A 27,014-nucleotide genomic window follows, 5' to 3' on the forward strand; every position below is an offset into this window, starting at 1 on the left:
TACTTCCCAAGTTCTTCCTGTGATGTACAGGAGAGTTGAGAAATTCACTGAGTTTTTCAAGCTTGTGGTCCCAGTTTGTTAATCTGCATGATTATTCAGTAAATAGTCAATTAAGGGGGCAGGCACTTTTGCCCAGCAGTTCAGTATCTCTTGGGGCACCCACATCCCATCCTGAAGCACCCAGTTCGAAACCAGGCTGTTCCACTTCTGCCTCAACCCTCCTGCTAACATAGCCTGGAAGGCAGCTCCGGTACTTCTGTTTCAGCATTGAAATCTGAGTCCCTGGCTTTGGCATAGCCCAGCCAAGGCGGTTGAGGATGCTTGAGGAGTGAATTGGCAGATGGAAGCTCTCTCTCTTTGCCTTTCACATAAAATGAAATCCACGAAAAACAACAACAACAAAAAAAAATTAAAAAAATAAAGTATTCATACCGAGTTTACAAGACAAGCTACGTCATCCAAGTGCAGAAGATACAGTGGTGAGGAGAATGGAGAAATTAATTTCATCTTTGTCCTCATCAAATTAGTATTCTAGAGAGCGCCACAGGCACCAGAGTCACCACACTGAACAAACATGAAAGTCCATCCTGTGTGGGTGCTCGGAGGGAGACGGGTGCTGTGAGAGCGGAAGACAGGGTGGGTACGTAGCTAAAGGAAGGTTCCTCGAGGCAAGAATAACCCAGCAGAAATCGGAAGAATGAGTTGGAATTAACTAAGTCAACAGGTAGAGAGGAAGAGGGTTCCCAATAGACACAAATGTCCTACGGTGATGGAGTCATTTATTTAAAAAAGCAAAATCTTTTAAAAGGAAGAATCTGCTTGCAGTGATTTCCAGCACTGCAAAACACTCCGTCTGGAGAGAGCACCAGTAACACAGCAGAGGCGAGCAGCTGGTGGAGCTTGCCACCTATATAATATAATAGAAAAATAACTCTCTCCTTAGCGCATCGTGACTTGCATATTAAAACGAATCTCATAGAGAAACACAGACCTCTTTCTGTAAATCTGCCTTTCCAATAAAAAACAAATGAATCTTTGTAAAAAGAAAGAAAAACACAGACCTATCCAAACTGTACTTGACTGATGTTTAAGGAGGTTTGGGATGTAGACTTACGGTCTTCTTGTCCAACACTGCCATGCAGAACTGTGTGACCACTGACTTCCTTTTCCTTCACTGATGGAGAACAGAGGGGAAAAAATTCCATCTACTGGGCCCTGCGCAGTAGCCTAGCAGCTAAAGCCCTTGCCTTGCATGAGCCGGGATCTCATATGGATGCCGGTTCTATTCCCGGCAGCCCCACTTCCCATCCAGCTCCCTGCCTGTGGCCTGGGAAAGCAGTCGAGGACGGCCTAAAGCCTTGGGACCCTGCACCCGTGTGGGAGACCTGGAAGAGGCTCTGAGCTCCTGGCTTCAGATCGGCTCAGTTCTGGCTGTTGGCGGCCACTTAGGGAGTGAAATCAGTGGACAGAGGATCTGTCTATCCTGCTCTCTGGTATATCTGACTTTCCAATAAAAATTAAAATCTTTAAAAAAAAAGGTCCATCTATTGCTAATAGTTCAGGTTTTGTACTTGTGCACCTCCCCCACCTTGAACCATTAATAACTTTTTGTTAGATTGCATAATTTATAGTATCATTTTTGAATGCATAATGTAATACTGTATACTGAAGGGTAGTTAGTCTTTCTTCAAAGAGGCTACTGAAAATGAAAATAAATACCTAGATTAAATTTCCATACTAGGAAGAGGAAAATGAAATAATTTGCTGACTTGCAAAATACGTGATAGACATTGTGGGCCTAATCGAATGCCTAAAAAATCACCTCATTGTTCCAGTCATCTTGAAGAGTTTCATTGTAAAAGCAGTTCCTAAAGAGTAATTCATTGCAACAGTTAAACAAAAATAATTATTTGTAGAGAAAATTAGTTGAAATACAGCATCTATCTAAATATTAATGAAAGAGGTACAACTAACTTGGGAACTTAGAGTATAAATAGTACAGATTTTAGTGTTTCTGGTGTTGTGCACAAAAGGATACAGGGTCTTTAAAATGTGACTTTGTATGAGCTGAAAAATTTTGCTTCATCTTTGTATTCATTTTTTTAAAGACTTATTTATTTTTATTGCAAAGTCAGATATACAGAAGGAGGAGAGACAGAGAGGAAGATCTTCCATCCGATGATTCACTCCCCAAATGACTACAATGGCCGATGCTATGCCAATCTGAAGCCAGGAACCAGGAACCTCCTCCATGTCTCCTATGTGGGTGCAGGGTCCCAAGGCTTTGGGCCGTCTTCGACTGGTTTCCCAGACCACAAGCAGGGAGCTGGATGAGAAGCGGGGCTGCCGGGATTAGAACCGGCGCACATATGGGATCCTGGCGCATTCAAGGCGAGGACTTTAGCTGCTAGGCCACCATGCTGGGCCCTCATCTTTGTATTTGGATCAATGTTTTAAGAAAAAAATTGGAGGCTGATACCAGGGCATAATATGTAAACGGCACTGACTGCAGGGTGAGCATCCACTTCGGATCCTGCTCCCTGCTAATGGCCACGGAAAATAGCAGAGGTTGGTCCAAGTGCTTGAAGCCCTTACCTATGTAGGAGACCCGAATGAAGTCCCTGTCTTCAGACAGGCCCAGTTCTGGCATCATGGGCATTTGTGGGCGTGAAGTAACACATGGAAGACCTCTGTCTCTCTGCCTCTTTGTAATTCTGCCTTTCAAACACACAAATCAATATATTTTAAAAAGGAAACATGCTGGAGATTTACATTTCTAGAAACTTGCATTTCTAGAGATTTTTAGGCTTTTTGTTACTCCCAAAAAAGGCACAATCCATATTTTCTATTTAGAAGTGTTTACTAAAATGACTATTTTTCCCGTATCACCATCGGCTTCCTGTATTTACTTTAAATCAATAATATGATTTAGTCCTGCTTCTTTTGCTATTCTTATCATCATATTTTTCATGGATCCAAATCCCTTTTGTCTTCCTAAGAAACTATCAAACCTCATCTGTGGGACTGGGACAAGCCCTTGTGGGAATCCTAAATAGAATTTCAATTTTCTCTGGGCATTAGACACCATTTGTTGTTTATCCCAGGAAATGGTGTCATTTACATCCTGATAATAGGATTATAATCTTTATGTCTTCTTTCATGTAACCTCGCCTTTCCTCCATCGTAAAGGAAGTCAGACAGCATTAAAGAGAGGACCTGAAAAGACTGTTAAGCATAGAAGATGCCGGGAAAAAAGGGTGGTGCTTAGTATATATCAATATTATTAGATTATTGAATTTGTAAAACCAAAAAGTCTGTTAATGAGAACAGATGAATTGCTCCATAGAAAGCTTCCTTTGAGCTTTTTATGAACTCTCAAGGTTGTTTTTAAAACAAGTATCTTTACTTTAAAAATGTACTTTTCTACATAATAAATGTATTAACACCTTTCAGTAGAAGCTCTCACAGAAATAGAACCATTTTTGCATAGAATGATGTGTCAAAACTGCAATATCACAAATTTTTGGAAGTTTAACAATTTCCCCTAGTCTGCAGTACTCTGCCAATGATTATATCATCGTGATCATGATCATTATCAATATTCTAAGATGGAACTCTGGGGAAAACTGGAGGTGTGGGATTCATCCAGTTTCTTTCCTTGCTTCCTAAACAGCAGGTTGATTTCCAAAGCTTAGTAACCTGCTGATATTTGTCCACGCCTACAAACTTCAACGTATTTCAAAATTCAGAAATTCTCTGCTAAAATGATCACAGCATTTCTCACGTCTTGTTTAAGAGGTACACAAAGCAAAGGGATTGATGGCAGAGTCAAGCCAGAGAAATCACAGACAACCTTGACAAGCTTCGTCACACTAATGCTGTTCTGATAGACAAAACCCACAAGTCATGCCAACGGCAGCCTCTGCCTCGCAGTCCAGGTGTGGAACGAGCACCTGTAATTAAACCGCAGTCACATGATGGTTTGTTGTTGGATACACTCTGACAACAGCTGACTACGCTTTTAACGTGCGCTTCTTACGTGATTTAAGTGATGTTCTTCCGTCTCTGCTCCTTGAGCAGACGATTCCTCCTGGACTCTTCGACACCACGGCAGATTCCCCACTGTCGTCTGTAATTTAACGTAGTTGCCACATCAGCATTACCTAAAGATGATTAAAAAGAGCATGTAAATTCACAAACAAGTCATTTTATTCTTCAACTTAAATAATTCAGAAATGCCCCCCAGAAGGAAAGCTATCAACATGTAAGGCTTTCGACATGGTTTCTATCTCTGGGAAATATATCAACTGTGCGTTTAATCCCTGTTATACATCAAATCTGGTTTATGACTCTGCTCTATATATCAAATAAATTTCTTTATATATTATGAATTCGAGTTCTTTAAAGGGCATAAAACAAATATGAAAGCTAGTACCAGTTTTTAAAAACCAGCATAAAAAGGAGGCAGAAATGCAGAATTCATTTTTAGTATTTTTCATTCTGTATTCCCGACTTCTTTCTATCGTATACAATTTAAAACAGAATCGCACACATATATAGAGTCTTACGGTGTTGAATTGAATAGGCCACAGGCAAGAATGGTGGAGACGCATACACTGTGCGTGCATTTCTTTATTCTAAATGCTTTAATCACTTCCCTATTTCTGTTGTGTTGCTATAAAACAGGATGATATTGTGCAACATACAGCAAAGGACACCCACGCGCACCTGTCATGACACAGAAATACTTAGAAGAACGTATCTGTAAGCCTGGCAATGTGGCGGACAATAGATCATGTGGATTTGCTTTTTACTTTTTAAAAAAGGTGACATTGTACACACACATTGAACTGCAGTGTGTGGTAAAAATGGTCATGATAATATCAGAACTCAATAGCATTTTCCCATAAATTATCGTGTAGGAACAATTAATCATTGTGTTCAAGTGCTGCGTGTCACCTGATTAATTCAGTTGGTTCTGATTTACACATCATTTCAGAGAAAACTAAGAAAAGAGATCTGAAAAGTTTTACTTTCCACATTAGCAATACAGCTCATTTCCTTCTACTCCTCCTTATTACTGAACTGGAATAAAATAATCAATTTCATTCATTTGGTTAACTTAAAAAAAAGTGTATTTATTTACTTGAAAGGCAGTAATGGGGAGAAGAAAGAGAAAGGAAGGGAGAAAGATATCTTTTATCTACTGGTTCACTCCCCAAATGACTACAACAGCCGGGCCAGGCTGGACTGAAGCCAGGAGTCAAGAATTCGGCTGCCTTCCCAGGGACACTAGCAGGCAGCTGGATTAGAAACAGAGCAACCAGGATTTGAACTGCACTCCAACAGGGGAAGCTGGTATTGCAAGTGGCAGCTTAACCCGCTGCACCACCATGCCAGCTCCTTATTCGGATAATTTTTAAAGCCTTGTTTGCATCTAATTTGGGGCAAGCACTTCATTGTGAGATCCTAGCTTGAACTTGAAGATTTCAATCTCAATATGATTATATGGCGTTGTGGTTGTTATTTTGGTTCCACGTGAGATACAGTAGTAGCTCCCCAATTATCTTCTCTTTCATGACCTTCAGAAAGTGGGGGGCAGTGTGTGTGTTGCCCTCAGCCTGTACAGGAGGACTTCAAAGTCTGTGTGAAAAAGGGAAATAAGCCAATCCCAAAAGGTCACATATCATATATTTGCTATAAGATGATGTCAAGTCTAAGGATTTTTCCTGTGAATTCTACCTTATTACACTTTCTAATTATTTGTACCTTTTGTAATAAGACCTTGTGATGTAATCCATTAATCAATCACCCATAAGAGACTGATTGCTTGTAATAAAAAAAATGAAATGAAATGATCAGCTTCTTTTGCTGTAACGATTTCAGAAATTTATGCATAGATCTTTCATAAAGCATTCTTTCACAAGCTGCTTTTGAAGCTCTGTTGTATAAACAGGTTTCAAAAACTTTAACACCAAAATAACATTTTCTAAAATTGTGATTATTTTAATGTAAGAAGGAGAGAGAGATCAAAGAGAACATACTTCCTTTTCTTGGCTTGCTTGCAAGACACATACCATGGCAGGAGCTAGGCCAGGGTCAAAAAGCCAAAAGCCAGGAATTCTATCTGGGTCTCCCACGAGAGTAGCAGGAATCGGGCTGCCAAGTCTCTGATGATCTGTGTCTGAATCAGCAAGTTCCCTTTTTCAAACAGAAAAATCAGGGCCCAGCATGCTAGCCTAGTGAGTCCTTGCCTTGCAAGCACCGGGATACCATATGAGTGCTGGTTCCTGTCCCAGCTTCTCCACCTCTCTTCCAGCTCCCTGATTGTGGCCTGGGAGAGCAGTGGAGGATGGCCCAAAGCCTTTGGGACCCTGCACCCATGTAGGAGACCTGGAAGAAGCTTCTGGCTCCCGGCTTCAGATTAGCTCAGCTCCGGCCATTGTGGACACTTGGGGAGCGGACCACTGGATGGAAGATCTTTCTGTCTCTTCTCTCTGTAAATCTGACTTTCCAATAAAAATAAATAAATCTTTTAAAAAGGAAAAGAAAAATCATGAGAGGCAAACTCCTGAGTTTACCTACTGCCCACCTGGGATTTTCAAATATTGTCTTCCTGCATCTAGGAGTCAGGGGGTCCGGATGTGCTGCGGTGCCCTGCTTGTAACACCGTGGTCTCCTCTCCGCCCACCCAGACCATGACGCGTCTTCCAGTTCTCACACTTTCCTTTTTTTCCATGGATTTCTAGGCACACAGTTCTACTTCTTCACATCCATGTCCCTTATGTAACTTGGGCTCTGTCCATCTTCCTGGTTTTAGTGACACCTCTGATTACTATGCTGAATGCTGCTACACAGAACAATCCCAATAAATGCCTATTTGCTAAGTGGAGGGGGTCAAAGAATGATGCATGGGCACATGGATGCTGAGAATGGAGGGGGTCAAAGAATGATGCATGGGCACATGGATGCTGAGAATGAATCAATGAATGAGCTAACAAAAAGATAATCCAGTGCATCTTGAAGAAAATGTTATAAATCTTATGTTCTTCCCTCTCATTGATTTTCACAATCCCAAACCATGCTTAAAGCCATATTTTAAAATTTCAGATGATTAAATATAAGCTTTCTTACATATATATAGCATTTATTTTCTAAGGTATGTGAACCGTATGATACAGAGACTCATGGGCATGTTCCACTCTCCTTCCTGACACCAATATGGAGAAGGAGCCAATTTTGTGATTTTTTTTTTCTGGGGGAAATGGAAACACATCCCAAGCACAGTTTACCCAATGGGCACTACCAGCATAGTGTCACGGGTCGCTTGAGTCTCCAATGCCATCCAGGCCAAGGCCTCTTTAGCTCAGTTTTTTGAATGGGTCACTTTGTTCCACAGCAGAGCCACAGACTTTTTAATGAACCTGCATTTTATTAACTTGTTAAAATTATTTATTTCAGTTTATTTAGAAGGGAGAACACATCTCCATCTGCTGGTTTAGTTCCCAAATCTCCAGACATCCAAGGCTGTATTGGACCAAAGCCAGGAGTCCATAACTCAGCTGAAGTTGCCATGTGGCTGGCAGGGCCCTAAGGTCCTGAATTCTTCGCTGCTGCTTTCCAGAACATGCGTTTGCACAAAGCAGGAGTCACAGCCGGAGCTGGGATGCAAACCCAGCCGCTCCAAGAATCAGATCTGGTATCCTATCTGGTATCCTCACCAGCTGGTATCCTATCCACTGCACCTCACAGATTACCCCCCTTTTCACTGGTCAATACTTAACGGGGTCCAGTGTGATATTCAATCAATACAGACAATTAGTATGAATCAAATCAAGCTACTTAATGTGTCTCCGTAGCACTACTTTATGTCTGGAGTCTTCAAGCTCCTCCTCCTCTTCTAGTTGTTCACAGAACACAGACTAGGTTATTATGAACGGTCATCACTGCACTACAGCACCAAGGGCCTACTACTCTGTGTAGTCCTCCAACAGGTCCTGCCTGTGTCTGGACCCTTACCCAACCTCTCTCTCTCCACCATTTCCTCTCGACTATTTTAAGAGCTCACATGACTAATACACCACTGAGTGAATCAAACTGCAAGTTTCAGCGGGCACCGTGCACTCTTTCGATGCCACCGCCTTGTGGGGAGGGCCAAATGAGACAAAGCATGTGAACAGACTCCGTTCCTTTAACAATCGGGATTGTCACAGTTTTCCAAATTATTTACATGGGCAATAAGCATTCAAAATATATACGTGGCATTGATAGGCAATATTTAACTCATCAATCTCTATGCATCCAGTATATATTTTAAATCAGACACTTAAATGACTCCTAACAATCTAGCAAATGCCTGAGAAAACTGACATGTGGCACAAATGTCAACTGTTGTTACGGAGTATCCCACAGGTGTGCACCCAGGAAAATGGCCATGGTGCCCCTCTGAAAACAGCGTGTTCTACATCACACGCTGATTTTGAATGACAGAATAAAATCAGATGCAATTATTCTGTTCCTGCCTCTTCGCTGTGTGCATGCAAGCCTTCTCCACCAGATGAGAGAAGTAAGTAAGCTGGAGCTGTTGGCCAAGTGTCCTGGGCATTCTCAGGACTATGGCTCCTTCTGAGTTAGCTCAGAATCACAGTCATCCCACAGATTTGCCCAGAATGACATGGTCAAGGAAGGCATGTCCAACTACACAAGTGTCAAAATCCCTGACAACTTAATGAAAAGAGCAAGGATGGTTGTCCATAGATTTCAGTCCCTAGAAAAAAAAAAAAAAAAAAGGATGACTCAGGGAAACTGTGGTCCCAGGGGTGAAGTTAGTTTGCCTCATGTCAGCGATTAAATGCTAAGACCAAAATCCAGACTGACTACATTTAAATCCATCATTTCTTCCACATCATGATTCTAGAAATACAGATCATCTATTACATGTAAGGAATATGGGCTCTGGAACCCAAGCTTGATTCTATTGCACAGAGTGTATCTGTTTTCTAATCTGCAAATCTGAATGCAACACAATACGGGTACCCCCATCTTTAGTGTAATCACAAATTGTCAAATAATACATGTGAAATGATTAAAACAGCATCTGGCACATAGAAAACACTCCAGTTATTTTAAACTATGGGAAAAAGTTCCAGACAACCCAGAGGGTGGAATGCCTTCCTTTCCTGAAGTAACGAAAAAGGAAGGAGGAGCCTAGAACTTAACTGACAACAGGGATTAGCATAACCTCCACTCCCACCTGCATGAGAGCTCCCGGGTCCCAAGCTCCACTCCCACCTGCGTCAGAGCTCCCGGATTCTAAACCCTTTTCTGGCCATTTCTCTGAGCCACAGATACGGCTTCCATAGTTTTTCTTATGTCGTCTCTCCTGGAGGTCCCTTCAAGGGAAACAAACTCCAATTTCACTCTTTTCCAAAATGGAAGTTCAGCTTTTCTCCATCCTGGTTTGAAAACCAAGACTTCATTGTCTTCTCTGATGCTCAGGCAAACTCCAGCCCTGTGGTGTATCTGTCCTCCACTTCCATTTTCTGCAATGGTGATATCTCCATTGAAAAACATTTGGTGGTTTGGGCTGGCATTGTGGCATAATGGGGTAAGTCACCATGTGCAAAACTAGCATCCCATAGGGGCACCAGCTTGAGTCCTAGCTGTTCCTCTTCTGACCCAGCTCCCTGCTAAGGTGCCTGGGAGAGCAGTGGAAGATGGAGGACGCCACACTGTGTCAGTGCAGGCTGCATCTGTCTCTGACACCAAGGCATCAGCTCAGAGAGACCAGGGACGGACCCACAGGCACCGCAAACAGCAATGCTTGCGGTCATGAGGCTGACACAGGACACAGAGGAGTCTTCAGGAAGCACGGGGAACATGTATATCATGAAAACCAACGTTCTTGCAAAGAAATTACTCTTTTAATTCCATTCCCTACCCAATACTCTTAGTTCCCCCTTATACCTTTTTTTAAAGATTTATTTTATTTTTATCACAAAGTCAGATATATAGAGAGAGGGAGAGACAGAGAGAAAGATATTCCATCCACTGACTCTCTTCCGAAGTGACCATAATGGCTGGTGCTGTGCTGATCTGAAGCCAGGAGCCAGGAACTTCTTCTGGGTCTCCCACACGTGTGTAGGGTCCCAAAGATTTGGGCAGTCCTCGACTGTTTTTCCCGGCCACAAGCAGGGAGCTGGATGGGAAGTGAAGCTGCTGGAATCAGAATCAGCACCCATATGGGATCCTGGGGCGTTCAAGGCATGGACTTTAGCCACTAGGCCACGATGCCGGCCCCTCTCACATCTTTATATCTTACAGAGCTCTTTCACCTGCTGGTTCAACTTTCCAAATGGCTGCAACAGGCAAAGCCAAACCAAGCTGAAGCCAGGAACCAGGAATTTCATCTGGGTCTCCCATGAAGATGGCAGGGACCCAAACACCTGGGTCTTCCCCTGTTGCTTTCTACACTTGATCTTAGCCGAAAGACCAAGAAATGATCCCCATTGCTTTCTGAGGTGCATTAGCAAGGAGCAGGATTGAAAATGGGGAAAACCAAGATGTGAACCAGGGCTCATGCAGGATGCAGGCATAACCCACTGCCCCACAGTGCCAGCCCTTTCCAAGTTTGTAAGTAACCTTGCCCAGTCATTCTTTTTTTTTTTTTAAAGATTTATTCATTTTTATTGAAAAGTCAGATATACAGAGAGGAGGAGAGACAGAGAGAAAGATCTCCCGTCCGATGATTCACTCTCCAAGTGAGCGCAACGGCTGATGCTATGCCGATCCGAAGCCAGGATCCAGGAACTTCTTCCAGGTCTCCCACGCGGGTGCAGGGTCCCAAAGCTTTGGGCTGTCCTCCACTGCTTTCCCAGGCCATAAGCAGGGAGCTGGATGTGAAGCAGGGCCACCAGGATTAGAACCGGCACCCATATGGGATCCTGGGGCGTTCAAGGTGAGGACTTCAGCCGCTAGGCCACGCCTCCGGGCCCTGCCCAGTCATTCTTGCATGCCACTTGGAAAGTTCCCACCCTCTCATGAGATGTATCTTAAAGGATGATCCTTCTTGGGCTTGCCTGGCTGTCCACATCCAGAAACACCTCTTTCTTACCTAATGGCATTCCCTTCTCATTCCCATAATTCATAGTTCAAGCAATGACTTTTTAGTATATTTGTGTGCATCTTATCTGTCATCTTGATTCTTAATTCCTTGAAAGCTGTGCAGGTGTACACAGGCACATACTTGATAGAATAATTACACCAAGTATATTCCGTATCGAGGCATCAAAGAACTGAAACCTCTGCCTCCAGCTTCACCCTGAGTATGTTGCGTGGTAAGTCGCTTCAAGGAATTTTGCACAAGCACAGTTTTGTGACCTGCCTGTCCCTGAAAAAAAAAAAATGTCATCCAAAGACTCATTCCTTTGGCTCAAGAGTAAGCAAGCAGCAAGCCCATCCTACTACAAGCCTAATGCTGAAGATGATTAAATACAGACTTCGGGGGTTAGGAACCTGCAGACAGGCAGGAAGCATGGAGAGCCATGCAGGACAGCACAGTCCTTACTCGATTTGCATTGGCTGCTATCCACAAGTGTCACCCGTGTCTTCCTAATCCTGCAGCCTCCCCCACCCGTGGGGCTCAGGCGGGAGGCAGTAATAAATAATGAGGCGCCCAGGCATGGAAACGGGCTACCCCGGCAGTGGAAGCATTACGGCCAGACTTGGTTAATTGAAATCATGCATCGAACTAAGTTACCACTCTGATGCGATCTGACAAAAATGATCATAGGATAAAATTGCCTCTCGCTGATCCCCACCTATCTTACATTTCAACTTGCAGCCAGATTGAAGCAAACTGCTCCAATTTACTGCTCCCGACCTGCTGATAATGGACACTTTGCCGTGCACTCTCCCTTCATTACCACTCAGGTCAGGGCTGTTAACGGGGACTCTTGCCACTTTTGACAGATAGTCACTACCAAGATGAATGGCGGCAGCCACATGACCACTTAGAACCAGGCCTTCCCTCTCCAGCACCTTCAAAACGCCTGCTCTTAAAAAAATAATAAAATAAAAATAAAAGACCACACTTCACTGGTTAACCCTCTAGGCACCGGGACCATCTCTTGGAACCAGACAACTGCTGCCCGATGAGCTGTCTGCTGCAGCACTGCAAGCACAGGGAGCCCCAGGGAACGAGGGGAGCAGGGAGCTTCCCCAGCATGCTGCCAGCCTACATGCTCCATCCTGCTGGAGACTAGGAACCGGGCTCCCCACTGAGGTGTGAGACTGAGTTATTAGCCCAAATCTTCATGATGTTAAACCCTACAGAGAAGGGGTTTACTTGTCTGAGTTAAAATGGACTTAAGGCAAAGTGAAAAGTCATTTGTTAGAAGAAAAAGGATTCTTTTTCATGGGAGAGGTGGTGTCTTTAAAAGTTCCTGTAAAAATGCACATTATGAAAACATGAGGCAAACATTTCAAAAACATTTTTGTACCAAAGTAGACTTGTAGCTCTGTTACCCACCCACCCCCCACCTTGAACATTTTCAGAGTTTTCTTTGAGAGGCACAGAGACAGAGCGCTCTTATCTGCTGCTTCAACCCTCAGTGCCTACAATGCCTGAAGCTGGGCCAGACTGAAATCAGTGGGCTCCCATTCCAGTCCTGGACCCAAGTACTCAAGCCTTTCCTTGCTGCCCCCCCCCATAGGGTGTGCACTGGCAGGAAGTGGGTGGGGGAAGCCAGGACTTGGACTAGGCCCTCTGATATAAGATGTTGCATCTTTACTGTCAGATTTCCCCACATGACCACTCTGAGTTACACTCACACCACCCAGAAGAAGAGAACCTGGTACTCCATCTCTATGTTTAAGACTGCTGTTTCCAAACCCTGCTACTTCGGGGAGTGGTAAGCAAGGGTAGGGGTGCATGCATCATCCAGAACTATCTTTGTGAACAGACACGCCACAGTGCAGCTAGCAAGTGCTTAGTGAAATAAGTCTCGAGCGCAAACGAAAGAGAAACAGAATCCATATGTTCTCTGTTCCTTTAAAGCTTACAATTTAGTTCTGTCTATACACTAAGCACAATTTATCCAGAATACTTTGGTTTACATCTCCTTCCTGATATGACCATTCATTTTTGTATTTGATAAACAGTCAAATGAATTCTCACAGCTCTTAGGAGATTTACATTGCATTGTCTAATTCACTCTGCCTCATGAAATTAGATGAACTATTAAATACCGTCATCTGTTATCCACCATTAAAATTAATTGATTTTCATGTCACTTTAGAACTAATGAATTGTCTAGAGATAGTCCCATAAACTACCCGGCACAGTGGGTAAGCTATTTTATTTCCCATCATTTCTAGTAAGGTGGAGCAAGGCTATACCTGCTGGCTTTTTTCTCTCTGCAGACAGTTCCAAAACAGACTGGCCTAGACAACATCCAGTTCCAGCCACCATTGTGCCTGGATGTGAAGCTGTGTCTGCTTTGCTGGAGCAAGTCTGAGACCAAATGTCTGCACTAGTACCTGGTTTCGGGAAGACCATATCGATGACAATGATGGATCAACTTTGAGGTCACCGACTGGGTCTCCGCCCCAACTAGTACCACCATTGGCAGGCCAAGAAAGAACCCACCTACCAGGTGTAGGCAGAGAATCAAGAGGACAGTGAGAGGCTCAGCTTTGCCACAAACAAAATGACCATAGGACTACTCTTCCCTGGTCAAGTTCATCGGCACTGGTCTCAAGAACAGGGAGGCAGAGGCAGCAGAATATTCTCATGACCAAGAGGAGCCTGTCAAGTAGGGTAGACTCTGCAAAGGATTTTGGAGGGAAGAAATTGAAAACGGGGGCTTGTGATTGTAAGTCCCGCCATAACACCTTTTCAGGAGGATGCAAGTCTTTTGTGGAAAAATACATGAAAGAGATTGGGCAGAAGCTTCTTCAGAAGATGGTCTACATGCCCAGAAGGGCCTTGGTAAGATGCACAATGCATCCAGAACCCTACTGAAGCAACCAGAGAAAGAAGAAAGGTGCTGGAGTGGCCTATGGCTCATGGCATGCCCCTCATTCCCTCCAGGCCTTCTCTGTGATGGGTTTGGAAGCAGCAGCCCAGCAGGTGTTTCAGAAAGAACTGAGCCAATGAAGGAAAGACCCCAGCTGAAGCAAGAAGCAATCCAAATACTCCTACAAGACTAGGGAAGAGTTGAAGGTCAAGGGCAGGATTCACAATGGATTCACTGCTTCCCAGAAGGAGCTGTCTCAAGTCAGTCATAGACATGACAGGCTGGGAGCAGAAGGGCAGCTACAGCTACAGCCAATCAGCCACCAGTACAGGGTCCCCAACACCTGGCCAAGCCTTGGGTTTTGCACGGCTTGAATTCCTGCACAACCTGTACCAGCTTATCATGCTCACTGAACAGAGCAAGCTGACTGTCTAGAACAGCCAGCAGCTGCAGGATGAGCAGGATATGGTGGTGACACTGGGATCTGGAGATGTTTAAGTGTTGCAGAACTAGCTCCAACCTCAGCCAGGTGCTGGAGCTGGTAGAACAGGGAGAGCAGCACAGGCAGCCCAACTACAGCAGCCCTTTACCCTAGATGCATGTGCCCACATCCATCTGCCAATCCCTTCATGAATATAAAGACTACTGGACATCTGACCTCAGGGTTCTTGCTGTGGCCATTGCCTACCTGCTCACCCAAGATCATGTCCAGGTAGAAGAGCCTCCTGGAGAATGGCCAGCCCCCATCCCAAGGTGGGCATCTCTGCCTATGCATTGATAAGGGAGGCCTGGATGCCTTGCATACAGAACAGCATCAGCAGGTGGCAGATATGGGAGTGGGAGCTAGTGGTGAACTTCCTGGGTAGCTGGGTGTACATCATGCCTGTGCACATCTTGGAGAACATACTAGGCCAGCTCATCTTTCCCCAGCTGCAGAAGGAGGTGGAAAACTGGAACCCATTAACAGATATTATGCCCATCCACCATGGATACACCTATGGCTGCAATTCCTGCAGGCCCAGCTGCAGTTACTCTATCTCACCATTTGTAGCAAGCACTCTTGTAGAAGTGGCATCCCAGCGACCCCTCTGCCCAGCTCATCCTCAGTCCCTGGAAAGGTATGTTTGCTCCTGGCTCCTACAGAACGGTTATGGTCAAGTGCATAGTGTTCAAGCTGTACACATTTCTGGGAGAGATGGACATCAACTCCTCCCCACAGCACATGTCTGCCCTCTACTGGGCAATGGTCTGAGAAGAGATGGTCTCAGTCTGCCCGGTTGGGGTTACTTGAAGAAGCATTTCTGCCTTGAGTGACTGCAGGTGCCCTGTCCCCAGCCCAGTAACAACCCCAGTCACAAGGAAGCCACTAAGGGGTACCTGGGCAAGAAATTCATGTTCTCAAACTAAATGTTGGTGCATCTGATCATCAAGGACAGATTACCGAAGCACTCAGCATCTTGAACAGGGCTGTATGCTCCAAAGTGGATGCCTGCATGCAACCAGACTTATAGGAAAGCACGGCCCATCTTCCTAATATGGAGCAAACAAAGGCCTTCCAGCATGTGGCCATTCAAGGACGCTAGCGGGCTAACAAAGCCATCTAGAGGCCATTGGTGTGGCTGCCAGTTCTGTGCCCCTGACCTCTAAGGACCTCCTGGAGACCAAAGCTGGGAAGGGTGCTGATCTCTATGCAAAGCCCGATCGGACACAGCCGACGGCAACCACACAGGAGCTGAAGCTGGACAAGGGATGTGCAGGATGTCCGAGTGCTCTGTGAACAGTGTCTCCACATACAGGAGGAGCTGCAGGCCTCCAGCAGGATGCAACACATGGCCATGCTGCTTTACAAGTGCCTCATTTGCACGCAGAGTTCGCAGACAGCCATGTCCATGGTCCTGGCTGCAGTGCATGCCTCAGCTCTCCCTGCATGTCTGCCAGTGAGTTCAGCTTGGTGCCTGATGGCTCCTCCACCTCATTCCTGATGATCAGGTTCCTCCTGAAATCTTGCAGGAGCATTTGGACAGGAAATCAGTGATGGAAGCACTGTGACTGTGCAACTGGAGCAAGACTGAAGCTCCTCATTGACCAGGGTATTGCCCTTGTCCTTCTGGGTCAGTAAACACTATGTACACTTAAAGCCATTACCAAAATGTCATAACACAAGAGCAAAAACAAAATCACCTGTAATATTTTGTTTGTAAGTATCCTTTGCATCAACTCAAAGAAAAAAAATTTTTTTTCAAAAGTCAACTCTAATAAAGTAATGTTAATACCAAAAAAAAAAATCTTAGCAGAAAAAGCAAACATAAAATCTTTATAGAATAATGCTCTACTCTTTGCGGATAAATTTCCACTACACTTGCCAACACTTTTAATTAAAAAAAAATAAGAAGAAATAGCATAATGTGGGGAAAAATCGGTAAAACATAATTATTCCAACACAGTTATTTTTATGGCTTTACAATCAGGCTTGCAAATGATGGGACTATATTCAATAATTACGCTTCATGGATAAATGCCACATTTATGAGAAAGGTTTGCAAGAGGCGAATGATGTATCACACGGCTCTGGGAGAGGCGATCTGACATCTGGAAGGATGCTTCCAGATACCACATGGTGTGGCCAGCAGCATAATAGAGTTTGAATGGACGTGCTATCATAAAGAAATATCACCACCAAGAAATCACAGTCATAAAAGTAAATCCAGGGGTATCACTTTATAAGGTTACCCCCCAAAATTTTCTCTGACATTTGTCTTCGAAGATTGCCTGGCTGTATCACATCTGGTGGTGACTGGAAATACCATCCATGCCAGGCTCTGTGCCAGGGATTGTCAACATGTATTGGTTGATTTAATCTCGCAGAGGCTCCCCGGAGGCCACCTGTATTTCTACTGTCATCTCACAGATGGAGAAAGTGAGATCCAGCGAGTTGAAATAACTTGTTTAAACTCACCTAGTTCCTATCAAGAGGAGCTGGGATGAGAACCAGGACAGTTTTACTTCATGCTCTTACTGTGGCCAGACGCCTTTGTGATGCTAGCAGCATCACCTGCCATGCATGACTCAAGGGCTCCCAACTGCTCACCTCTATTGTCACTTTAATGTTTGTTTAAAAAGAATAGTTCTACTTATCGAAGAATTGACTCACTCAAGGCAAAACATCACTCGTTTAAAGAACAAATCTACAAGTATTAATTGCTTTGAGTATTTTCCACCTTTGTGTTTAATGGCATTCTCATCTTCCCCCTAGCACCTCCCCTGGTCCAGGATGACATTAAAAGTGGGCAGGAGGTGTACTGTCTGTACCAAAAGGGAACACTGCTAGGTCAAATTACAAGAGAAGTCAGGAGCCTGGGACTGTCCTAAACTTGGTCCTGCCATAATTATTCAAAGAACATCCTTTTCTTCTCATTGGTGTCCCAGATGATCTTAATTTTAGGGAAGTAATTACACAGCTTACTAGCTGTCTGGGTTGTAAACCAGCTCTACCCATCTCCCAGAGTTGACCTGACTCAACTATTGTGAGGTGTAAGTTGGAGCAGCGAGGAAAGTAGATGGACCTGCTACCCTCGCCATTTTCTATGGCTAGAGCTCAGCCAAGGTTTCTCAAACACCAGTCTAGATGGAGATATCATTAGGCTTTACAATCAGTAAGCTTTATGCAGGAAGATTATCCTAAAATATCTGAGTGGGTGGGGCCGGCGCTGTGGCATAGCAAACTAAGCTACAGCTTGCAGCACTTGTAACCCATATAGTGCTGATTCAAGTCCTGGTTGCACACCACTTCTGATCCAGCTCCCAGTAAATGTGTCTGGGAAAGCAGCAGAAGATGACTCAAGTACCTGGGTCCCTGACCTCTGTGAGAGATCAAGAAGGAGCTTCTGGCTCCTGGCTTCATTAAGGTTATCTCAGGAGTGAAGCAGCAAGTGGAGAACCTCTCCTTCCACCCATGCTTTAATGCTGGCTTTCAAATAAGTAAAAGTAAACTTAAAAAAAAAAAAACAGAAAAGAAAATGGAGAGGGTCTGAATCAGTCAGCAGAACAGAGCTGAAGTGATTCAAAAGAAGAAATACCACCTCCACCTGCAGGTGACAGTGTCCACCTGTGCCGGGGAGCGCTATCAGCCCTGTGCATTCCAGACCTGCCTGTCCGAACCACAAAACACACAAGCCAACTCCCTGCAATCAAACGCCGGTGGACAGGATCTAGCAACAATAGGATGCGATGAATATTTGAACTGGAGACAGTGAGAAAGGGACATGAGTTCTTTTCAAAACTCATAGAAGTGCATGGCATAAAAAAAAACTGTGCATGAATTTTGTAATAAGCAACAAAATAAGCTTGTCTTTTAATCTCATCTTTCGCAAGTCTTTCAAAGTACCTTCCTGGATCTCCTAGAGGTTCTATTTCTTCATTAGGATCCCTGACTAGCCATTAATTCCTGCTGAGTCTTGTTTTTAAAATTTGCCTCCTGCATACAAGAAATACAACCTGCAACCTTATATTTATAGCAGCACAATCTACAATAGTGATGACATGGAAAGAAACCAAATGCCCACCAAAAGAGGAATGGATAAAGACACTACACTACAGCTATTCCATGGACTACTGCTCAGCCATCAAAAAGAATGAAATACTACCAATTACAGACCATTATGCTCAATGAACTAAGCCAGTCCTACAAGGACAAATACTATATGCTCTCTCTGCTATAAGACAAAATTCATGCAAAATATAAAGCAAATAGATATATGGGTAAACGAGTGTGTGTGTATCCTCATAGATGAACTCTTTAATGGAGACTAGCATACTGGGAAGTGAAGATACATTCCAGTAGGCATCTCTACTCCTGAATGAAAGGAGGACTCCCTGAGAAACAGTTAAATATACCCTGACAACAGGATACTAGATTTTCTGCCTTTGTTTATAGCTACAGTGCTGTGATACATTTACACAGCAGAAAATTGAACTTTTAATGGTTACTAAATGGTTACACTACTGTTATAATAAGGGGGAAGATGATGGGAGGGGGGAAATAGGAAGAAAGGAGGGGCTGAAGGAGGGGAGAATCCCCACACCTAAGAAAGCATATCATGAAAAGTAATAATAATTCAAAATGATTAGAAAAATATTTGTTTCCAGATTATTTGAAAGACAATAAGAGAGAACTCCCAGGGTAGCCTAGCTCAAAGCCTGGAGTCACAAACTCCCTCAGGGTCCCCCCCAGAGGTGGCAGGAACCCAAGTACTTGAGCCATCACCTACTGGCTTCCAGGGTGTGCATTAATAAGAAACTGGAATGGAATCAGCTGGGATTTGAAACCATGAACTCTAATATGAGATGCAGGCGCCCCATACAACATCTTTCCTGCTGTGCCAAATGCCAACCCCTGGTCTTGGTTTCCCAAGCCCAAACTTGCAAAGTTTCCTGCACCTTCTGAAGGGCAAGGAAAGCCCTATTGACTTTAACCCATCTCATAGGACTTGTGTCCTTAAGTCACATGAGCTCTGTTGTCCTCTTCACAGTCCCTACGGCACAGAGCTTATGTCTGTACTTCTGATGTGCTCATTCATGCAGGGTGGGCCTTTGGTGTAGCAGGGAAAATGCTGTTTGGGATACCTATCCTGTCTTTCAAATACAAACAATTTCATAAAATTTAATGTAGTCTGGGGCCTAGCGCAGTTGCCTACTGGTTAAAGCCCTTGTCTTGCACACATTGGGATCCCACATGGGCAACAGTTTGTATCCCAGCTGCTCCACTTCCCATTCTACTCACTGCTTGTGGCCTGGAAAAGCAATCAAGAATGGCCCAAAGCATCGGGACCCTGCACCCGCATGGGAAATCCAGAGGAAGCTCCAGGCTCCTGGCTTTGGATAGGCTCAGCTCTGGCCATTGTGGCCACCTGGAGAGTGAATCAGTGTTTGGAAGATCTTCCTCTCTGTCTCTCCTTCTCTCTGTAAATCTGACTTTCCAATAAAAACAAATAAATCTCTAAAAAATATTTAATGTAGTCAATGATTCTGACATATTTTTGTATACTGTAATTTTTCCTAAGTAAAATTTCCCATTAGGTATTGTTGCAGGTGGAAGTCACTTGATAAATAAATTTAAATATATCTTTATCTTCATTTATTTGAAAGGCACAGCAATAGTGGTAGACATAGATACAGATTTTGCCCATGGTCTCATGTCTCAAAATTCCATGTTAACCAGGGCTGCAGCAGGAATGCCTGGAGCCTGGAGCTCCAGCCTGGGGCCCCATATTCGTGGCAGATACTCAAGGAATGAAGACATCCTGTACTGCTTTGTGGGATGCAGTAGCAGGAAGCTGGCTCAAAAGCAGAGTAACGAGACGCGATCCAGCACTCAGATAGGATGTGAACATTCCTGAGAGAGGCTCCACCCTTGGTTCCACAATGTCTGTCTCAACTCAATCCATATTAAGTAGGTGGATGGGTGTGTGAACATAGAATCTCAAACCTGAAAGAGACCTGCATAACTAGTCCTAATGGTTCTTGCAGACATTGAAGTCACCAGGCTGGAAGGTGATTTTTTTCCATATGATAGAAATCCATGGTGTATATATTGCTTCTATGATTGCAGATTTGATCTAGGAATTGTTTTGGGGGCGCTGAGATTGCAGCTTAGTGAGGCCAAATTAATTCTGAGCAAGAGTAATACCGTTTTCTGAATACATAATACATTTCATTGGAAAAGGGTGAAGATTGATATAAACCTCTTGCTCATTTATGTTGGCAGCAGAGGAAAGGCAGACAAACCATAGAACAAGAAGATGGCCCTTGCATAGCTGGGTATCAGAACGTATTTCATCCCTCTGAAATATGTCTCCACATATATGGTGTGGTTGTCATGCATGCATGCAGATGTATGCCTCTGCAGTAAATGAAAAGAATGAATGCTGTGGGGCCCGGCGCGGTGGCGCAAGTGGTTAAAGGTCCTCGCCTCGCACCGCCCCGGGATCCCACATGGGCGCCGGTTCTAATCCCAGCAGCCCCGCTTCCCTTCCAGCTCCCTGCCTGTGGCCTGGGAAAGCAGTCGAGGACAGCCCAAAGCTTTGGGAACCTGCACCCGCGTGGGAGACCCGGAAGAGGCTCCTGGCTTCGGACCGGCATAGTATCGGCCCGTTGCGCTCACTTGGGGAGTGAATCATCGGACGGAAGATCTTCCTCTCTGTCTCTCCTCTCTGTATATCCGCCTTTCCAATGAAAAAATAATAAAAATAAATCTTTAAAAAAAAAAAAAAAGAATGAATGCTGTGGAACTAGGAAATCTGACATTTCTACATTATGGGCAACAAAGAGAAATCAAGCACCCTTCTGCCACAGGGTTTTATCTGCCTTATTTGTACTCAGAGTGGAATCTCTAGATGAAGTTTGTGGCCCCTGATTTCAGTCCAGGCCATGGCAGCTCTCTGGAGAGAGAACCAATGGATGCAAGAGCTCTCTCTCTCTCTGGGCACAGGTTAGAGTCCTGGCTGCTCCATTTCCAATCACGCCCCCTGCTCACACATCTGGGAAAAGAGTGGAAGATGGCTCAAGTCCTTGGGCCCCTACATCCACGTAGGAGGCTCGGATGAAGTATCCAGCTCTTTGCTTCTGCCTGGCTCAGCAGTGGCCACTTCCCCTGGTGCTGGAGCATTCTGGCAAGCCCTTGACCTCTACAGTAATAGCCCTGTTCTCCAGGGTGGGCCTCTGTTATGTCAAGCACACGTGATCCACCTGACCCAATCCCTGTGCTCCACATGTGTCTGAAGGAGTTACTGGGAGAAATAGGTAGGAGTGCAAGCCTTGAGGTGGATGAAGTCAGCGTGGGAGCCCTCCTGCCTCACTCCATCATGAGTAAAGCCACGTGCGTCCCCATAGCTGTGTATTATGAGCTTGTCACACAGAAGACTCCATGCACTTGAGTGTTCTTTAATGCATGTGGTTTCTGAGTAACTCGGAAGGGAAGTTTGCGTCTCTTGAGGAACCGAGCCATAGGTTAATAAGATTATCCACACACCTGCCGCCTGTGACTTTGGCTCTTTGGGGACTTGACTGAAACTGACTCAGAAAGAGTCCCATGTTGATATGTTGCGAAATTCACACATCACGAACAACTTGCTGTTAAAATGCCTTGTAAACTTCACTCAAAGCCAAGAGATTTGTGGTCTTCAAATTTTGTTGTTTCCAGCTGATCTAACATAAAACCATAGGGGTTTTTCTCTTTTTCTGCTAATCAAATCTGAATTATTTACAGCCTTCTGTAGCCAATAGCACAACGTGAGCCTTTCAGTGGGGAGCAGTCGTGAGAAATGAGCCCCTTTGAGCAGATTAGAGCCTAGCAAGTGCCAGCGGTGCTGGGGTGAGGGCTGGAAGGTGTCCATTTCCCAGCAGGGAATGCAGACAAGAGAACTGGATAGTTAGGAATTGTGGGAATGTCCTATGATGTTGTTTGGATGAGTTTGAGAAGTGTCTAATATAGGAACAATATTAGGAGGTGAAATACTCCCACAGTCCTCTCAGCACCTTCCTCCTCCATGGAGCGATATCTAGCAGGAGCCAGGGACCCCAGAGATCTAGGCCTCCCTGTGCCAGGGACCCCCGAGATCCAGGCGGTGCTTGATTTTTTTAAAGGAGCACATTCTTTGTCTAATCTGGAGTGGGGAATTCATTCAGTGTGTATTGTTGGCATCTATTATTTTTATTATTATTACTGTTTTTAAGATTCATTTATTTACTTGAAAGGCAGAGCAGAGAAAGAAGGAGAAAGGAAATAACAGAGGGAAGGAGAGAAAGGGAGAAAGAGAAAACCTTTCATTCTCTATCCTCTCCCCAAATGGCCCCGACAGCTATTGAGGCCAAGAGCCAGGAACTGCATCTGAATCTGTCTTGTGGGTGCCAGGGATCCATGTGTGTACTTACGTGTTCTTTGTCAACTGCCTTTGCAGGCATAGGAAGTTGGGTCAGAAACAGAGCAGCTAAGACTTAAACTGGTTGTTTGAGATGAGATCCTATGTTGCAAGTAGTGGCCTGCCCCACTAGGGCACAATGTGTGCCACACACCTGCTCAGCTCTGCAACAGTGAACAAAACAGGACACACCTTCACCCCCATGGAGCTTCCCTTCTACAATTGGGATGCTAGGATCCAATGGTTCAGCTCTTCTCACTGGCTATGTTTGGTTTTATGACCTTGAATACCTGTCAATCTTCATGGCAATGCAATTTCTTCTGAAGAAACAGTGGTAGGGATGGTTGGTTGATTTTTATTTTAAAGAAAGACACTGATCAGTCTTCCATCTGCTGATTCACTCCTCCAAACATAAGCTCACAACTGCCAATGTTGAGCTGAGGCAAAGCCAGAAGCTTGGAATTGCACCGGGGACCCAAGTACTTGAGCCCTTATCTCTTACCTCCCAAAGTGCACATTAGTAAGAAGCTGGATTGAACTGGATCCCAGGGACAGTGATATGGGATATAGACATTCCCAACAGTGTCTTAACCACACAGCCACCATGCCCACTCCCCTGCCAATATGTTCCTCCAGGTGCAAATACTGAAGGTCAGTGAGTTGAACAACTCATCCTAGACCTAGACTCTGGAGCCAACAGCTGCCAACACTCTCTCATCTTTCAGATCAAGGATCACTTGCTGGCAGGAAGAATCACAATGGCAAAGTTAATTGTCTGTTATGGCTTTGGAAGCTCTGGGGGTCATTGGTACAAGGCCTAAATGCAGCTCTTTCACAGAGCAATGAAGTGGGCTATTCGTGTGTGCAATGGCAGAATCCACAACCAAGCTCCTTTGTGCTATTGTCACCTTGGGCCACACTGCACTTGCTCTGCTTCTGCAAACTGGTCCCTGTGACACTCTTTACCAGGGAATTGAATCTGCTCATCCTACGCCTGGCAACTCAAGCTTCTTCTATTCCCAAACCTTTCAAGACTCCTTCTCCGAAGAACCTGTTTACCCGGTTTTAGATCCTGCAGTTTTCTGTTTAGCACTGGAGCTAAACGATGAAGAAGCTGCAGTGACAAGATGATACAAAGAGACCGAACTCACTGCTCCATTTCATGTCCCATAGTCACAATGGGAATGACAGAAATGACCACACACAGCCAGATGTACAAGTTTGCAGGGAGAACAAAGGCTGCTATAAATATTCCGAGGAGCCAATAAAAAGAAGATGAAGAAGAAGAAGAAGAAAAAGAAAAAGCCACCAGGAGTGGTTAGCTCTCCAGCGTAATGGGCTCCATAAAAAGCTTTTATTGTTAAGGGAGTTACTTCAGTAAGAGCTACATGAGGAAAGCTGAATGAATGTGAAAAATTGCATGCAATAACATGAGCCGAAAGATGATTATCAACCTCAGTCCTGTATTTTGGAGCCAGTCGGTGCTGCTATTAGAAGATTGCCATTGTGGTTCCAAGAAAAGCTTGTTTTGTACTTTTCTTCCCCCTTCTGAGTAAACAGAAAGTCACTACAGGCCTCTGCTCTGTGCTGATCCATTTATTTCAACAATTATTTTACAGATGTAATCCAATCCTACAGTCTTTCCAAAGGCATAACTCCCTTGATCTTTTCCATCAAAGTTTCACACATGTAAGTTGCTACACTAAGAATTGAGCTATTTCTAGCCAGGACTGCCACCCTCCCCATCTGCCCTTACCCCTACCCCATTCTTCAGCCATCTGTTTGTTTTGTCTTTGGCTATTGACAAGACAGTGGGCGACATTTAAGGGAGTTGACCCATCTGCACTTCAACCATTCAAAGGCTAGCCAACTAGAATGGTAAAAAATGGAGAACTGGGTTTTCTTTTTTAAAAAACAGTATTCTCTTTGGCTATTAATGTGCTTTTCCTGTGTTCTAATTGAAGAACCTTGTATGTGCTTTTCTGGGCAGATGGAGGCAGTACCAACCTTCTAAAATGTTAGTGTGGGGGATGCATCCTCGGGAGAGAGTGGAAATTTGTTTAAGACATGATACTGTGGAGCAGGTGTTGATGACTGATACTTGCTCAATTCTCTCTTTGATGGGTGCTATTAATGTATTCTGGGGTAACAATGACTTTCATGATCACTTTCAGTAGACTCTGGGAGTTATTAAAGTAGTGGTTACGTACATTAGACAGGTGACAATATGATGTGAGTACTCTGAAAGGTCAAATACAATCAGGATTAAACTCACACGATCAGCTATCAGGAGGACAATTTAAACATCTTTAAAAGTCTCTCACAAATATCTCAGAAAGTATTTAGATAGAATCGAAGGCAACTTTCTTATCACAAGGTTCAGCCAATTTAAATTTCATAAACAGGATTTTGACTTGAGATGTCAGCATGGCATTTTTTGTCCAGGCAGAACCTTCTAGAACTCATGTGGGTCTAGGCAAGGGAGGAGCCCTGAAGCTTAAGGTCCCTGAGCTTCATGGATGCCCACATCATGTCTTCTCATGATGCATGAACTTGCCACGGAGGTTAGAGAATTCCTCTACTCCCTCCAAGAGAATGAAAGTAGGTGGGATGACAAGCATCTAAGAGGCTGTGGGAATGGAGTCTATTATAAAGCAAGTCAGATAAGATCTTGTTACACTGATGAGACTGCTAGGAAGAAGGTAGCAATTTCTGGACAACGTGGTTCCTCTTCTCCCTCTTTGGAATTCCAGGAGAAGCTGAAATCTGCAGCCCATCCACTGGCTCTGAGTCCAAAGCCAAGAAGAGGATGTGGGATAGACTGAACCTGTGACAGGTGAAAGAGCAGAAACAAAGATGACTCTGATATTTTGACATGAGCATCTGGAAGGACAGAGGTGCAGAGGTGCCCTTCACTGAGGGGAGAGAACGCAATTGGAGTGTGACTGGGGGCGGGGGGACTTGGTCCTGCCCACGAGACACTAGGTCTCCCAAGGCAGCTATGAACTAGGTCCTGGGATTTATAGATTTGGAGTTTAGTGGCAGAGGGCAAGTGCTCTGGGAACATTCAACAGCTGGCTCTGTCAGAGGCCTACCAGCTAGCGACCACCCATATCTGTGATGTAAGTACTTGGCCATGCCGCTTTTTGGTCTCCAACGTGAAGCCACGGTCCCAGAGGACAGTGGGGGAGCCCCAGCCGGAATGGCTGGCTTCTTGTGTTGGAAATCAAGACCTCCACCCAAAGTCACCACACAAAGTGACTGACTGGCAGCAAATAAAGAAACTGCAAGGAACGACTTGCAGAGTCCTGGCTGTCTGAGCAAGGGGACGTGGATGTTTTATTTTAGGGGGAAATGAATCTGCAAGAGGGGAAGTACTGTCGTTACACGTTGGTGTGGGTGGAGCACAGGCAGGTGCAGCTCGGGTATGCGCCTTCCATGCACAGCATGTGATGCTGAGGAGGCTTTAATCCCTCTTGGATGGACACGTTAGCAGTAAAGAGTGACTGCTGGCTACTTTCTGACTGCTGCATGCACATCTCGCCCTTATGCTGGGGTGTGGTGGCTGGTGACGACATCTGTCCCCAACACCTGAATGACAACTTTGGGGGAATACCCGCTGCTTTGGAAGCTGTCGGGTCTTGAAGCAAAGTCACCAGAAAGACCTGTGAGTGGCACAGGGCATTGGCTGGTGACACAATCACAAGGAAGAAACCACGAAGGAGGCTAAGAAAGGGTTCCAAGGAGGACGTGACCATTCATTAAAAGCCATGGATGGGGTGCGGACATCTGGTATAGTGCTTGTGGGGTCTGGGTTCAAGTCCCGGTTCTGCTTCCAACTGCGGCTTCCTGCTAACGCCCACCCCAGGAGGCAGCAGGGAATGGCTTTACTCACTGGGTCCCAACAACCACTAGGAATGGACAACACAGACAGGATTTGGCCTGATCCAGTGAACCAATGAGTGGAAGTTCTCTGTATCTCCTTATGTCTGTTAGCCTTTCAGGAAAAAGAAGGGATAAAAGAAATATTTCAAAAAGTATTTACTGATGGGCCAAGGAAGAGGAAGACAACACAGGTCAC

Source organism: Ochotona curzoniae, unplaced genomic scaffold (genome assembly GCF_017591425.1).
Source record: "Ochotona curzoniae isolate NIBS_2020 unplaced genomic scaffold, NIBS_Ocur_1.0 scaffold_3835, whole genome shotgun sequence".
Taxonomy (NCBI): Eukaryota; Metazoa; Chordata; class Mammalia; order Lagomorpha; family Ochotonidae; genus Ochotona; species Ochotona curzoniae.